Source organism: Microtus pennsylvanicus, chromosome 1, assembly GCF_037038515.1.
Source record: "Microtus pennsylvanicus isolate mMicPen1 chromosome 1, mMicPen1.hap1, whole genome shotgun sequence".
NCBI classification, from domain to species: domain Eukaryota; kingdom Metazoa; phylum Chordata; class Mammalia; order Rodentia; family Cricetidae; genus Microtus; species Microtus pennsylvanicus.
The window spans coordinates 183,879,768-183,895,073 of NC_134579.1; positions in this window are offsets into that span (position 1 = coordinate 183,879,768).

A 15,306-nucleotide genomic window follows, 5' to 3' on the forward strand; every position below is an offset into this window, starting at 1 on the left:
GTCTCAAAAAACAAAACAAAAAACAAAAAAAAATTCACATTTACAAACTAACCATTACAATGGATGAGGAAGACAGAAGCAAGGCTCAGTAAAGTGACATGTGAGAAATCCATGCATTGATGATGGTATATTAAGACTCATACCTGTGTTTTGCTCTAATTTTCTTAGCAACAGGGCAATATATATATATATATAGTCTTGATTTTGTATAGCTTATCTATAATATATTGACATATCACTGTACAAGGCTAGTAGGGAGGACACAACCAGGTTTGTATTTGAAAAAAATTTATTTTGACTTAAAGTATGGACCATAATGGAGGAATGTGGGGTGAAAGAAAATAGGTTGATTAATAGTCTGTTTGAGCAATTCCACATTTTCTAATCTAACGGGAAAAAATGAGACATTGGAATTGGGCCACTATTGTGTCTGGCTTCTTTGAGACAAATACATTTCTACTCTTGCCTCAGATTTACTAATTTTAGTAAATGGAAAAAAAAGACTGTTTACATGCCAAGATTTTCATATATATATATATATATATATATATATATATATATATATATATACATACATACATACATACATACATACATACATATCTGCCTATCTGCCATAGTTATGTTTAGAGGAGTAAAAGCTTTAAGGCATCTAAGGATGGGGTCTGGAAAGAGATGTCTCTGTAGTTAAGAGCACGAGCTGTTCTTACAGAGGACCAAAGTTGTCTTCCCAACACCTCTACAGGGCAGTTTATAAACTGCCTACAACTGCAGCTCGAGAGGATCCAACTAAATCTCTCTCTCTCCCTTCCTCCCACCCTCTTTTCCCTCCCTCTCTGACACACACATACACACAAACACATACATACATAAACACACACACACACACAAATAAAAAGAGATAAATCTTAAGAAAAAATGCCAAGCATCTAATCCTTAGACAAATTATAATTTATTGGTTTGATAAATGTTTTAGTTTATTTTATATTGCCATGATAAAGAACATCAAAAACAACTAGAAAGAAAGGGTTTACTTCACTTTGTAGACTGTAGTCTATCACCAAGAGAAGTCAGGGCAGGCACTCAGGGCAGGAACCTAGAGGCAGGAACTAAAGCAGAAACCCTGGAGGAATGCTGTTTATTAGCTTGCTCCCTGTGGCTTGCTCGTACTTCATTTTACAACTCAGGACTACTGCCCAAGGGTTGCACAGACCCCAGCTTGCTAGGCCCTCCCACACAAATTATTGATAAGAAAATGTCATACAGACTTGCCTATAGTATTTTTTGTCAACTTGACACAATCTAGAGTCATGTGAAAAAGAAGCCTCAGTTACAAAACTAGGCTAGCACTTATGTATATGGTCATTCACATAGTATTTATGAATAACTATAGATAAATAGAACTATGTTTCTTTTATCTCGTATAATGTTAACAAAAGGCTGCACAAAAGAATTGTACAGACTTCTTCGTATGACATCTCAAATAATTCTAGTGCTAGCCTCTACCTAACTCCTTTCCCATGGATATAAAGATGCTTCAGGTGTTCTGAACCCTGGTCAATCTCTGAATAAACGAGACGTCTCACACTTCCATGTTATTGAATGTGCCAGTTTTTTCTTTTAAAAAATAAAAATTACTTTATAGTTTACAACTAAGAAAAGCTTTGGTTGCCCCTCCCCCTGACCTTCTTCTTATGGAAGGACCGTCCAGGTCTTATGAATCACTACTAAAATAATTGTCTATTTAATTATCTGATATCAGCCCCTGAGCATTAACTACCCTCACTTCCTCTCAGCCTGGCTCAATGGGCAACTCTTTGATGAACTTGAAGCTACATTCTCTCATGCGACATTCGCATACAGATTCCAGGGAAGCCAGAGATGATGACAGGGTAGGCTCATGTACTTATTTCAAATTCACTGTGTCTGAAGTAGAGGTTATCAGCTGTTCTGATGTTGTGATAAAAAACAAAAAAACAAAACAACAACAACAAAAACCCACTTTAACCAAAAGCATCTTATGGGAGTAAGGGATTTATTTGGATTATATTTCTGGGTCAGAGTCTATTATTGAGGGATGTTATGTCATGAACTTAAGCATGATCTTGGAGCAGAAATCATAGAGGAATGCTGCTTGGTGGCTGGATTGGTGGCAGGATCATGTTCAGATACCTTTCCTGTGCAGTCCAGACTCACCTTCCCAGGTAATGCCGCTGCATACAGTGATCTGGGCTCTTCTAAATCAATTAACAATCATTATAATCTCCCACAGATTTGCTCACAGGCCAATCAAAGATACTCCCTCAATTGTGACTTTATTTTCAGATGACTCTATGCTGTGTCCAGTTAGACTGACTAGGATATCAGCTATTTAACTGATGGAAATGAATGACCTCACAGTAACAAGTGACTTCTTAATTAAGGGATGGATATGAGATACCTTGATATTATTGTACAATGTATACATGTATCATAAGATCACACATATTGAGAACTATTATGGGCTGGATAAAAACAGAATAATACATTGTAAGGTTACAATTAAAACATATTTTATTTTGTGTTTCAATTTTGTGCCATAACTGTATTTGAATATGAGTACTTTAAAAACTTAAATATTATGGGGCTTTTAGTCTGTTAAGACAATGCGAACACTAAAAGAGACTCACATAGATATAATCTACATGGAAAGTAGAAAAAGACATGATCTCCTGAGTAAATTGGGAGCATGGGGACCTTGGGGGAGGACTGAAGAGGGAGGGGAGAGGCAGGGAGGGGAGCAGGAAAAAAATGTAGAGTTCAATAAATATCAATACATTTTTTTAAAAAAAGGTTTAGATGGAAAAAAAGCATGTGGGGTTAAATTACTAACCCATGTCAGATCAATAAAATATAAACACTGCTAACAGAAAGATTCATCAATTCTGAAAAGAGATGGGTAAGGAGATTTTTTTTTATTTAAGAATCTTATAAAAATATTGGATTTCAGAGAGCGGATAGTTACGGGCAAATGCAGAGTGATGCAATGTGTTGGCCAACTGTAGCACCGGATGATAAGGAGAAGGAAGACAGTCCTTGTGAAGAGGCTAGAAGGAACCGAGAGGCAGATTGTGGAAATGACGGGAACGCTCATGGGGGCATAGATCTGAAGCTGAGGTGAGAAGTCCCAAGACACAGGCTCTCAACTCGTCTAGACAGCATGGCGTAGGCACGGTAACACATTTCTTATCCCAGCTCTCAATAAACTGAGGTTGTAGAGTACTCTTTTTAGCGCTTTGTAAATGTTGTGCACATAAACATTAACACTGATACAGAGCAGTTACTATGACAAAGTATAAGAATTCTACTCAAGCCTAAATAAATCTAGTAGACTTGACAAAGAACAGGTTTATTGTTGCTTTGGTTTTGTTTTTGGGGATTTTGATGTTTTTCATTGTTCATCCATGAAAGAGACTATTGAATGGATGGAAGAATGAGTTCAATGATTGTGAAATAGTTCAATGATTGTGTCAGATGTCTTATTTTAGTAAGAAAAGGTGCTATAATTTAAAGGCATTTGGATTTTTGTTCAGAAAATTCTTGCATTAAACTCAAATAGGCAATTGTTTTCAGATTATCAAATTGTCAATTCACACAGTATTTATAAAGAAACACAGAAATGGATTCCAATGAATTGCTACTTGACTGAGTTTGCAGTTCTATTATTTAAAAACAGTTAAATGAGGAATTCACATTCACACATAGTCTGTAGTTAAAAAAACATTTTTAATAACTTAGGAAACTGTACTTTCAATATACAATTTTGGGAACTACACTTAAACAAAGGCTTGCCCCCCCCCCCACACATTATATACAAGGCATACAGAAAATGCTAAAAAGAATAATATATGATCTACACTTTTGAGAGACTGTGATGCAGAAAGGAATGCACTTAAAGTTATTAAACTGTTTGAAAATGCTGAGAGTATTGGCATGATAGGACAAAACCAATATTCATTTCTACTTTATTTTATGCCTAAATTAGATTCACATTAAGGGGATATTTTAACTTCTAATGCTTTTCCCTACATCTATGAATACCTGAGAGAAGGAATGTAATAATTTTTCATCTTAAAATGATAAAATATGAGAAAAGCATTATAGTGATAGAAAAGCATCTGTCAGTTTCCTTGGTCTCAAATACTATAAAATATAAATATTTACTACTCTAAACATTCTAAAAATCCTTAAGGTAGACATAACTAGAAGCCACATTCAGTTGAGTGCTGTGGGACAATGGCCTGTACCATGTCAGTTGTATTTTAATAAAATACTGATTGGCCAGTAGCCAGGCAGGAAGTAGAGGTGAGGCAACCAGGCAGAAAATAGAGGCAGGGCAAGAAGAACTGGAGAACTGTGGGAAGAGGAACGACACAGTATGCAGTCATCATCCAAACATAGAGGAAGCAAGATGTGACTGCCTTGCCAAAAAGGGTACCAAGCTATGTGGCTGACACAGACAATTATTATGTGCTAATATAAGTAATAAGTGTTAAGAAGCCTGAGCTAATAGGCCAATCAGTTTATAATTAATATAGACCTCTGTGTATTTCTTTGGGACTGAATGACTGTGGGACTTGGTGAGACAAAAACCTCTGTCAAAAGGTAAGCAAGGATAATTACAAAGTAAAATAGAAAACAAAAGAATCACCAATAACTGAAGGAAAAATAAAACAAAAAAAATTATGTAGAGAAAGAACTACAGAAAGAGAAAATAATAAAAAAGATGCAGTAAAATTCCAGGAAAGCTGGAGCCTCATGGTGAGATCCCTTAAAAAAAAAAAAAAAGAAAAAAGAAAAAAAAGAGAAAGAAAGAAAAAAAAGAAAAAAAGAGAAATAAAAAGAAATAAAGCATAGTTGAAATTAAAAGTCAATTTAGTATAAAAAGGTTAATTTAGAAGGGGCACAGCATGACGGTAAACCCACAGAGCAAAAAGAAAGGGCCACAGAAATCGTCTAGAATACAGCACAAAACAACAGCAAATGAAGGAAATGGTTAACAGAGGAGAATAATTCCAGAGTTTACTTAATAGTTCTAGAAAAAAGTATAGAAGTTAGATTTAATGGTACAAATAAAGAGTTTACAGAGCTCAAGCATGGCAAATGATGCTGGCCATGTACCTAAGCCACAATGCTGACAAGGCAGAATTCTACAGATGAAAGCAAAAGCCCAGGCAGTTCAAAGGGGATGGAGCAGGCTAGTTAAAAACAGAAGAGGAAACAAAAATGCCACAGACACATGGGCAAGAGCCATCTTCTGAGCAACACTACGGGTCAGAAGATAACAAAACTTTAGCTTTAAAGTTATCACCAAAGTGGGATTTTGAAGTTTACATGGTACAACACTTCACTGTACAAATCAGTTGGGAGGTAAGAATAACACCATTTTCAGAAACAAGAGTCAGGCATTACACAGGAATGCAAGATTCATGAACAAGCTAATTAACAAAACTGTTAATTGGCCCTGTTAGTTGAGGCATGACATAAATGATAAGAAATTAAATGCTCAGATTATTTTAGCCTGGAGAAGTGATAGACAGTCAAGAGGAAGGTTGGACAAAGGAAAGCAAATTATATTACCTGAAGGATTTTCATAATAAACCTATAAATTCAGATGAGGTATATGTCAGTATATTTATAAATAATGATAAATTTATATGTTATTCTAAGCAAAACCATCATGAAATAAATTCAACGGAAGCTAAGAACTTATAAATAACTGTTAGTGTACATGTAACACAGCAAGAGTAAAAAGAAAAATAAAAATTTGGCATCTGCAGTTAAGTAATCTAGTCAACAAAGGTAAAAAGAGAAGCAAATATATAAAATAAATTCATACAGGTTCAGAGTGAAATAATTTTTAAAAGGTTAAAATTAGTCATCAGTGTTAGTAGATTACAAGGCAGACATTTTAAAACCAAGATTTACTATTAGTTATGGGATAGAAGCAAAGTATACAGAGCACAACACAATCACAAATCAAGCATGGTAATAAAATTAAATGTAGCTAACCCTAAAGCAATAAAATTCAAAATGTTTCCCAAAATTATATTTTGCATATGATACCAAAAGAATGGAAGGAAGAAAGGAAAGGAAAGGAAGGAAGAAAGAAAGAGAAAGAAAGGAAGGAAGAAAGAAGGAAGGAAGGAAGGACACAAATAGAAATTGGTTGGTAGGGAGGGAAGTGGGGCAGATCTGGGTGAATCTGGAGGGAGTTTGGGGAGGGAGATGAATATGACCAGAATTCAGTGTATTCTGTAAAATTTCAAAGAGCTAATAAAAACTAAAACATAAAAATTCAGGCAGAATTTTGACTGCTGTATGCTTTATGAAAATCTGCTTTTTGACTGAATCCTTGTACACAGTTAACAGGCATATATCTTATTATGTGCTTTAGACAGCAAAAGTATGCAGGAATCAAGAGATATCACCTTAAATTTAACATGCATTTTGTCAGTCAGAGACAAATAATAAATGTCCTGGAATTTTGGACCCACCCAAAACATAGTAGGAAATGACCATGAAATTACTACAGTATGGTAGCATCTTCCATGGAGAGTATAATTCAGTTGTCGGTTCATACTTCGTCTTTATTGCTTTCTACACATCACTCAACTACAAATACATCACAGATGGTCTTTTCTTTATACAAAACTCTGAAGACCTTTTAAATTTTATCATAGAGTTTTTTTTTAATGTTTTGTGGTAGTTGATGTTAGACTATTATCTACTTGCATGGTTGGCATGTCTAACTTTTCTTCACTGGTTTCTGTATTTTCTATTATAACCTGTAAATTGTCATAGTCTTGGATACTGAGAAAGTGAAATTTATCAAAAGTTGAACAACAAAGGAAAGGCAAAAGGGGCAGCTTCATACTTTCTTCTCATCTCATCTATTTGTCCTATGAGATAGACAATAAAGAAAGCTAGGTCTTTTCAAGCCCCTTTTAAACACGACAGACAAGTATAGATTTATATGTACATATAGGTAGGTAGATATGTATATATGTGTATGTGTATACATTTGCAACACATAGATTTACATATATATAGGTATAATTATGTATGTCCATGTATTTTCATCTATAAACATGTCTTTTTGTATTTATATACCATCACATATATTTTATATATAAACATAAACATATATAGATCTGCCTGTATATAAATGCATATTTTAATATGTAGATAGAAAATATTAAAAAATACTCAACAATAATGATGAGGAATAAGATCCAACAAATATTGAACAATTATTGGGTTTATTTGATAAATGTAAATTATCTGTAAAATATATAGTGTTATTCTTTTTGCTATAGATTAGTATGCTAGCACATAAAAAATGTATGGTTACTACCATGTTTATAATAAAAATGATTTAAAGCAATTGAGTGGAAAGTCGACTTTTGTGAAAATGGCAATGTTCAAAGTTTTGAACAGTGCTAGTAATGAACCGTAATGAGGAAGGTCTATTTCACAATGCTAAACTCACTGAAACAATATTCTACTAATGCATAGACTAAGAGGGTATTGCCATCCAGAATCCTGTAACTACACTCTGGGATTCATCAGTCTGCCATGCCTCAGTATAAAATTCAAAGAATATGGATATAAAATACAAAGTTCTATATAGATCATCACTACTAAACATGGACTTTATGAAATCCTAACGTGGTTATTTAAATATTGTTGGAAGCCCTGTGAATGTGGCAGAACTCGTTCATTATGTATCCTAAAAACATAATTTTTGCTTAAGTGGAATAATTGTTCCAGCATTTGTATTTAGTTTTGGCATGCAGTACAGTAGTGGGCAGTGTTCCTTGCTGAAAGTTCTGCCAACTTGACAGGGTAGAGAAGTAACATTTGTAATGGTAGCGCTATTGACGGAAGTATATTTTCCCTAATTCTGTATATTGGAGCCCTCACTGCCAATACAGTGGCATTTGGTTATAGAGCCATTAAGAGGTAGTGTTGTGGGAGGTCCTTCCGCTCCTCCAGCCAATAGCCGCCGAGATACCAGCCCACTGGGGCATGGTCTCTCTCCCTTTAAAAAAGCGGCTACTTCCCTTCTCGCACTCTTTGTTTCCTGCTTCAGTTCCAGCCACTAGACTTCTTCCTGATTGCGCAGAGGGCTGTTGTCTGGGACGGTTATCTGTAAGTTTTTTCCCCTTTAAATAAATACCACCCTATTAATCATAATTCCAAACTGGTGTGGCATTGTTTATGATTTACACCTTCAAGGTAGTTAGTATTAGATAAAGACAGCCAGAAATGTATGTATTTCTTGTTTAGATTATTGCCCTTATATTGAGAGACACCACCAAGTTGTGAAAGTTGTTGACAAACGAAAAAGACAGCCCTCATCAGAAACCAATCATGTTGGAGCCCTATTTTAGACTTCCAGCTCCAGAATTGTGAGAGAATAAATTTCTGCTGCTTAAATCATCCAGCATATGATACTGTGGTATGATATCTTAAACTGACTAAGATAAGTTTATCATCCAATAGTCAATGACAAGAAACATGTTCTGGGTTACCTGGATTTATTTATAGAAGGGTGAACTTACTTAGATACAGAGTTATATGCCAAATATATTTTATAATACATAAGGCATGAATAATACTCCCTATAGGATAGTATCAAATGTCACCAGTAAAAGTCTTAGAATGCTGAGCTCTTTGTTAACCTCCAGAATTGCTCTAATCGAGAAGAATAGCATAGATCCTATGTCATAGACTGCAACCTCATAAACTCTGCTTTTGGCCAAATTCCCAGAAGCTCCTTTCCCCCCAGGTTTCTGAGCGAGACCCCAGAGGCAGCCTTCTTAACCCACACAAACCTTCAGCAAGCACGCAGCTCTAAGAAGCCGTTGCCAATAATTTTTTATCTTTTCTTAGCACTTACACAAATATGAATGAGACTAAATGTTTCCCAACAGTCCCACAAGCCCATTAATTCTGCTTCTGTGACCAGCTAAATGGAATGGGATTTCTTTAGCAAAAGCTGTCTTACCTACTTTAACCCTGAGGCACCTCACTCTAAATATTGGATGGTCGTGACTTGAAGATATTCTGTTATTCTGAGTCCCTGTCACTCTATTTCTTACCCTGTTCCATTTCTTCTCATGTTTCTGTGGTTTATGTATTGACTTCCTCTTGGAGTATTTGCCCTCTCTATCCCCCATGACAGTATGATCTGTTTATTTTTCCTTCTGTGCTCACTTTAAGCAATCCACATTTTTTGGCTTCTAAAATATTTTGTCTTCATTTGTTACCTTGAAAGTACACATGACTGTTGGATGGAAGATATGTTTGCATTCCATTCCTACTAAAAAAGACCAGGTTCTACCTCCGTATGTCCAAGAATGGCCACTTTCTCCCATATTCTGCAGACAGTCAGATTTGGAAGGGGGAAGACCTTCTACTAACTCACTGGAAAAATATTAGTGACTAGCAGTGGGGTCAGATAACTCTCTGTCTCTGTTTCTTGGTCTCTGTTTTTCTGTGTCTCCCTCTTTCCTCTCTCTGTTTCCTTTGCCCCCCCCTTTGTGTGTGTGTGTGTGTGTGTGTGTGTGTGTGTGTGTGTGTGTGTAGGGGGGAGTTATGTCCCTCATCACAGAAGGGATGGTCACTAGTCACTTCTTCCCTATCAAAAATGAAGCAAAGATGCATGTATTCTCCCATTCCCTCTACACTTCACTAAAACTCTCATCTCATGAGCACCAAAATATGAGATATATTATATGTTTGTAAGTATCATTAATGTGTATATCACTGAATGTGAAGGCACCCTCTGAATCTCTACTCTTTACCATCGACATATTAATTGTAATGACAGTGATGAAAAAATTCACTCAAAATCCCCAGTGTCAGCTTGGCATGGTACCCAGGCCTTTAACCCGAGCACTTGGGAACACAGTGGCAGGCAGTTCTCTGTGAATTCAAGGCCAGCCAGGTCTATATAGTGAGTTCTAGGACAGCCAGGGCTACATAGGAGACCTTGAATCTTAAGGCGGGGGAAAAAAGTTTAAATATGAAACACCTTTGTTTACCAAACTAAGAAGCCTTCAGAAGTATTGTATAAAGAATCAGCTGCTTTTCTATTGCTGTGATAAAACACCATGACCAAAAGCAACTTAATGCTCGCAGTTCAGCATCCCCAGACAGAATATTTGGGTTAGGACACAGTGGGCTTGAAAGCACATCTACTGCCATGGACCAGGAGTGATACCACTCACGATGCCAGCACAGTTGCTTACGTTAGTGTACATCGAATAGAGATGCTGAGAATCAGATAATGGATACCCACTTCTTTTTCCTCTGGGAGAAGATTGTGCAAAATGTTTAGTCCTCCTCTAAACCATTCCCTCCCTACACCACTTTTTTATAGAAATTCTTTGCTCTGTAGGTTCTAGTCCAGTCTGAGCAAATCTTAAAATTCTACAGAAAGAGACAGTGAAACCCAGAGAATTCGTCATCTTTTGCTGGGATTCATACAGCAACACTCTGGAAACTACCCTTAGGCTTTATATGATTACTGCACCTTAGAAGAGAAGGGAATTGATAGGAAAGTGAGGTGGGAAGCCACCAACAGAGATCTTTGCGCATAAGCACAAAAATACCAAGAGTCACAACTAATTGGTCCCTAACCCCTTAGAAGGCACTCAGTTTCTCACTGCCAAAAAATGATGTCAAACCAAGAAAGGAAGGGGACCAATATATTGATTTAGATAATCTGATCTACTTTTAAGGAATCAGAAGCTAAAACCAAGTATACTATTCTGTTGGCATCTCGTAAAAGGTCATTTCTGAGCCTCAGTCTCAGAGTTCAGCAGCAGCAGTCTTCAGTGTTTCTCCTGACTGCTCTCAGCAGTAAATCTCTACAGCGTCCACTTAAGCAGTGGAGGTCATAAATACTTCGTGAGAGCAGTAAAATAGAACAGAATTTTGGAAGTTATAATTTTAGTGGATATAACTGCACTATAAAAGGAAAGCCTCTGGGACTCAGAATAAATGCAGACCTCTGTCAGAGTGAACTGTAGTGCTAACCCATCTGCAAGTGGTAAATTATCCTCAGTCCCAGGTGTGGTGCATTATCCAAAGGGTGTCCCGTGATTAAAGGTAAGAACGTGGATAACATCCAAGGGAGCATTGAACATTAATGATGGCTGGAAATTGTCAACCATTTCTCTACAAGTTTGATTCGTTCCAATTGGTTTGCATAGCCAGACCCAGCATTCAGCAGATTGTCAGTGATCACTTCCTGGCTGGTACACACATTTTGCGAAGAGAGGCCCACAGAATGAGAGAGTGATTTGGGCTCTTCATTTACCATGGAAGGTGTTCATGCAAGATGAAAGTAAAGCGATAATCCTATTACCTATAATCCCTTCGGCCTTCCACAAAGGATAGACTATTCACTGAGGCCGTTATCCAAAAATTCCACTGATGATTGCCAAGCAATATGAAAATTTCATTATAACTGAGGGCTTTTTTTTCCCAGTGCGCCATTTATAATGTTCAGAGCATATTTGCATAAATAATCCTTTACATTTAAATCTGTGTGTACCCAAGAAATTCTCACAGCATTTAAAACATGTTTAATTGATTTCATAAAATCTCATTCCACCTTATCCCCTGATTAGTGACAATTTCTGTACATTTTTAATGAAAGCTTTTATTACTTTAAGCTTACATCTTCAAATTACCAAGATTCTTTGGGATCCAAAATGCCGACATCCTTCATTGTTTCTCACAATTTTGTTTAGTTTTTTAAGTCCGTGACTTAATTTTGGTTGGTATGGTCTAGAAAACAGGGTTACAATTTTGAATGAGGGTGGTGAAGTAATAAAGTTATATCTGAAGAGTATATGGAGACAATTTTTCTTTTCATACAGGAAGCCCAAGTTCCCAACTTCTAATCATCATTTGATTGGGGCCTGTTAAAATGTCCACTCTCTCTGCGATGTTGTGCTATGTCATCCTAGCTCCAAAAAATTACTAAGACATAGTCACAACATTCTACCTTTTTTGTTGCTCTTAAGTATTTGGTTCTTATTATTGTGAGACTGATTGCCAGCCTCCTGCATCGAAGGGTCTCTTTCTAATTTATTTGAAAATGAAGCAGTAAAGAGTTTATCTCCTGTCAATTCCCGAGTCACCGACTTGCAACTGCTCTCCATATCATGTGTCCTTTGGCTCAGCTTTGCTTTCTGCGTGTCCTTTGGTCACTTTCTGTATAGTGCTATTTACCACCTGGACTTTGGGTCTTTTGTGTCAATACAGAACCACTTCCAGAAGGATCGTGGTTCCCACCCCAAATCTATCACCTTACTTCCCTTACTACTAATGACATTTATACATTGGAATTCGCTTGCAAGTTTGAAGATTTTTGTTAGGAAACCTCCCTTATTCTCTCTAACAAGAAGAGGGGGCATCGTACTTGATTTTCACATGGGTTGGCTTTATGGCCTGCTTTCAATCTGTGCACACCTGACACATAATAATCACCGCACGGGGCACATCCCAAAGGCTGAGACTGAATCCAAAGCATGCACATGGCAGCAGGGCTGGGATTAGACTTGGGAGGAGAAAGTCTATATTGGATTGGATTTCCTCACTGCCTCTCAGCCACAACAAAGTGAAGCCGGCTTATGTTTGGGTGGATGTGTTGTCTTTGCATACCCAGCATCATTCTTCTTCATTGTAATAGTTTATTGAACAACCTCGGGTATTAACCACACCCACGTGGAGTTCCTTTAGTTCCGGTGGAGCAGACCCAACTCCTGGAATCTGAGGTGAACTCATAAACCAAATCATTGACAATTGATTCTGTGCTCTGCTCACTGTGAGTGGTTAATGACTCTGCTCTAACTAAAGGAATCTTGAAAAATTTTAAAGTAACTGGGGAAAGCTTGGGGCTGAGATGGGGATCTGTGTGGTACTGAATGTGTCTGTGTATATTTTTGTGTTTCCAAAAATGTTACCAGAGAAGAGAATGGAGGTGTAAGTGGAATCAGGGACTGTGAAAACAGTTTAAAGGTTCTTCAATAACCTATTTTTACATCTTTTTGACTGACACCTACCAACTTTCTCATGCATAACGGAATAGACACCCTTCTGTGTATCTGTAATTCAACAATATTTGAAAGATGTTGAGAGTGGTGATGTGAAACAGTGGGTAAAGACACTTGCTTCTAGCCCTGATGACCTGAGTTTGATCCTAGAACTCATATGGTAGGAAGAGAAAACTGAGTTCTTGAAAGTTGTCGTCTGATCTCATGACAGCCACATGTATACTCTGACACACACACACACACACACACACACACACAAATGTAATAAAAGAAAGTTATTGCACTGTAGTAATATGAGCGGCAGCGGGGCTGCGTCCCCAAATCCCCAGCCGCCTGGCTCGGCTAGCTTATGCCCCAAATAATTACACGGACACTGTATTCTTTTAAACACTGCTCTGGCCCATTTCTATCTAGCCTCTTCTAGGCTAATTCTCACATATTAATTTAGCCCATTTCTAATCATCTGTGTAGCGCCCCTAGGTGCGCTTACCGGGAAGATTCTAGCCTAAGTCCATCCTGGGTCGGAGCTTCATAGCGTGCGTCTTCCCTGGAGCAGGTAGCATGGCGTCTCTCTTGCGTCTGCTCCGGAGAGCAGAGCTGTCGAGTCTGAGCTCACTTCCTCTTCCTCCCGGCATTCTGTTCTGTTTACTCCACCCACCTAAGGGTGGGCCTATCCAATGGGCCTAGCAGTTTCTTTATTGCTTAGCTAATGAAATCAACAGATTGATATATGACACTCCCACATCATTGCACTCCAAGTCCACATGGACAAGGAGCACTTGTGAATATGCGAAGATATCTGTGCAAATAGTGTTTAGTGCTATTGTGTAAAAGTTTGTTACCATCTGTGGCTTCTAGATCACTAACAAAGGTCTTGGTAACACAGAAGCATGGCTAGAAATCTAGAAGTAGCACTACAAATTCCCCTCATTATGCCAAAAGTGAACTGAAATTGAGACTAAAATTTCCGAAATCTGACATCAAATTATTGGGTCAGTAACCATTCTTCACTTCATTCTGTCTCTATAAGAGATCACAGAATAAAATGTATTTCTATGTTCAAATTCCTAAGATAAAGGGATAATGGAAATGCAGGCAGAATTTGGGCAACGTTTGCCAATGTTTATAAAGAACACAAAAACTATTTACATTTTTCCAAATTCTTCATTGTCTTTCTCAATACACATGTATCCATCTTTATGAGAAGAGAGTGGTTTATATTAGATAGAAATAAACCAATAAAGGGAAGAAGGGTTGAGAAATCACTGCACTACTATGGAGCAGATAGCTTTAGTTGGGGAACCTTTATTATTGATTTGAACATATGATTTAATTATACTCAGCTAGAATGGAAGGCAATTTCTAAATTTTCTTACTTTGTGTGAGAATATTTGTCAAGAAGCTAAGCATTTAGTCAATTCAGTTACCATATATGTATTAACCAGTTCCTGGTACAGTGGAACTGTTGTACGGCAACAAATGAATGGAGAATGAATGAAAGACAGAATTCCTGTTTGGGTGTAAAAGATTATTCTGATTCCAAAAGACTAAGTTTGAGGCTTGCATTTACGTGACACTAAATAACCTGGCATTTCTCACATATTCAGTGACAGTGTAGTAAAGACTCAGCATCTGCGGTCACTGGGGCCAAGATGGAAACAGGTGCAGTTCACCAACAGAAAGTGGGCCCTCAGTTTAGAGTACATACTCTACTCTATGAATTCCTTCTTGTATGATCTGGCTGTCCTTGGGGATGTTTGTCGTATCTCTAGGCCTCTATACTTACAGAGGCCAACATCTGAGCTTCACCTCTGAGATTAAAATTCAAAATCTTCGTAGTCCTTGGGAACCTCCATACTCTTACATCATCACTTTATATTAAGCCATCTCTAATCCCCATTTGTGACACTGTTAGGATCTTAATTTTCTACTCCTATAGCATTATATTCAGAGTTATGCTTATGTTTGTTTTTTAATCAATGATTACTGCATGATAATTTTTCTCTACTGAAGCATTAATTTCTGCTAAAGGTTTCCCTTGTATTCCACGGGTTAACTTCTTGGTATGAACCATACATGGTTATGTCAAGCAATTATTTGGATATGGCATATATTTGTAAGTATATGTTCATGTCCTTGTGTACGCAAGTGTCTGTGTGAGTGCACTTGCCTATGTAAGCATGTATGTGGA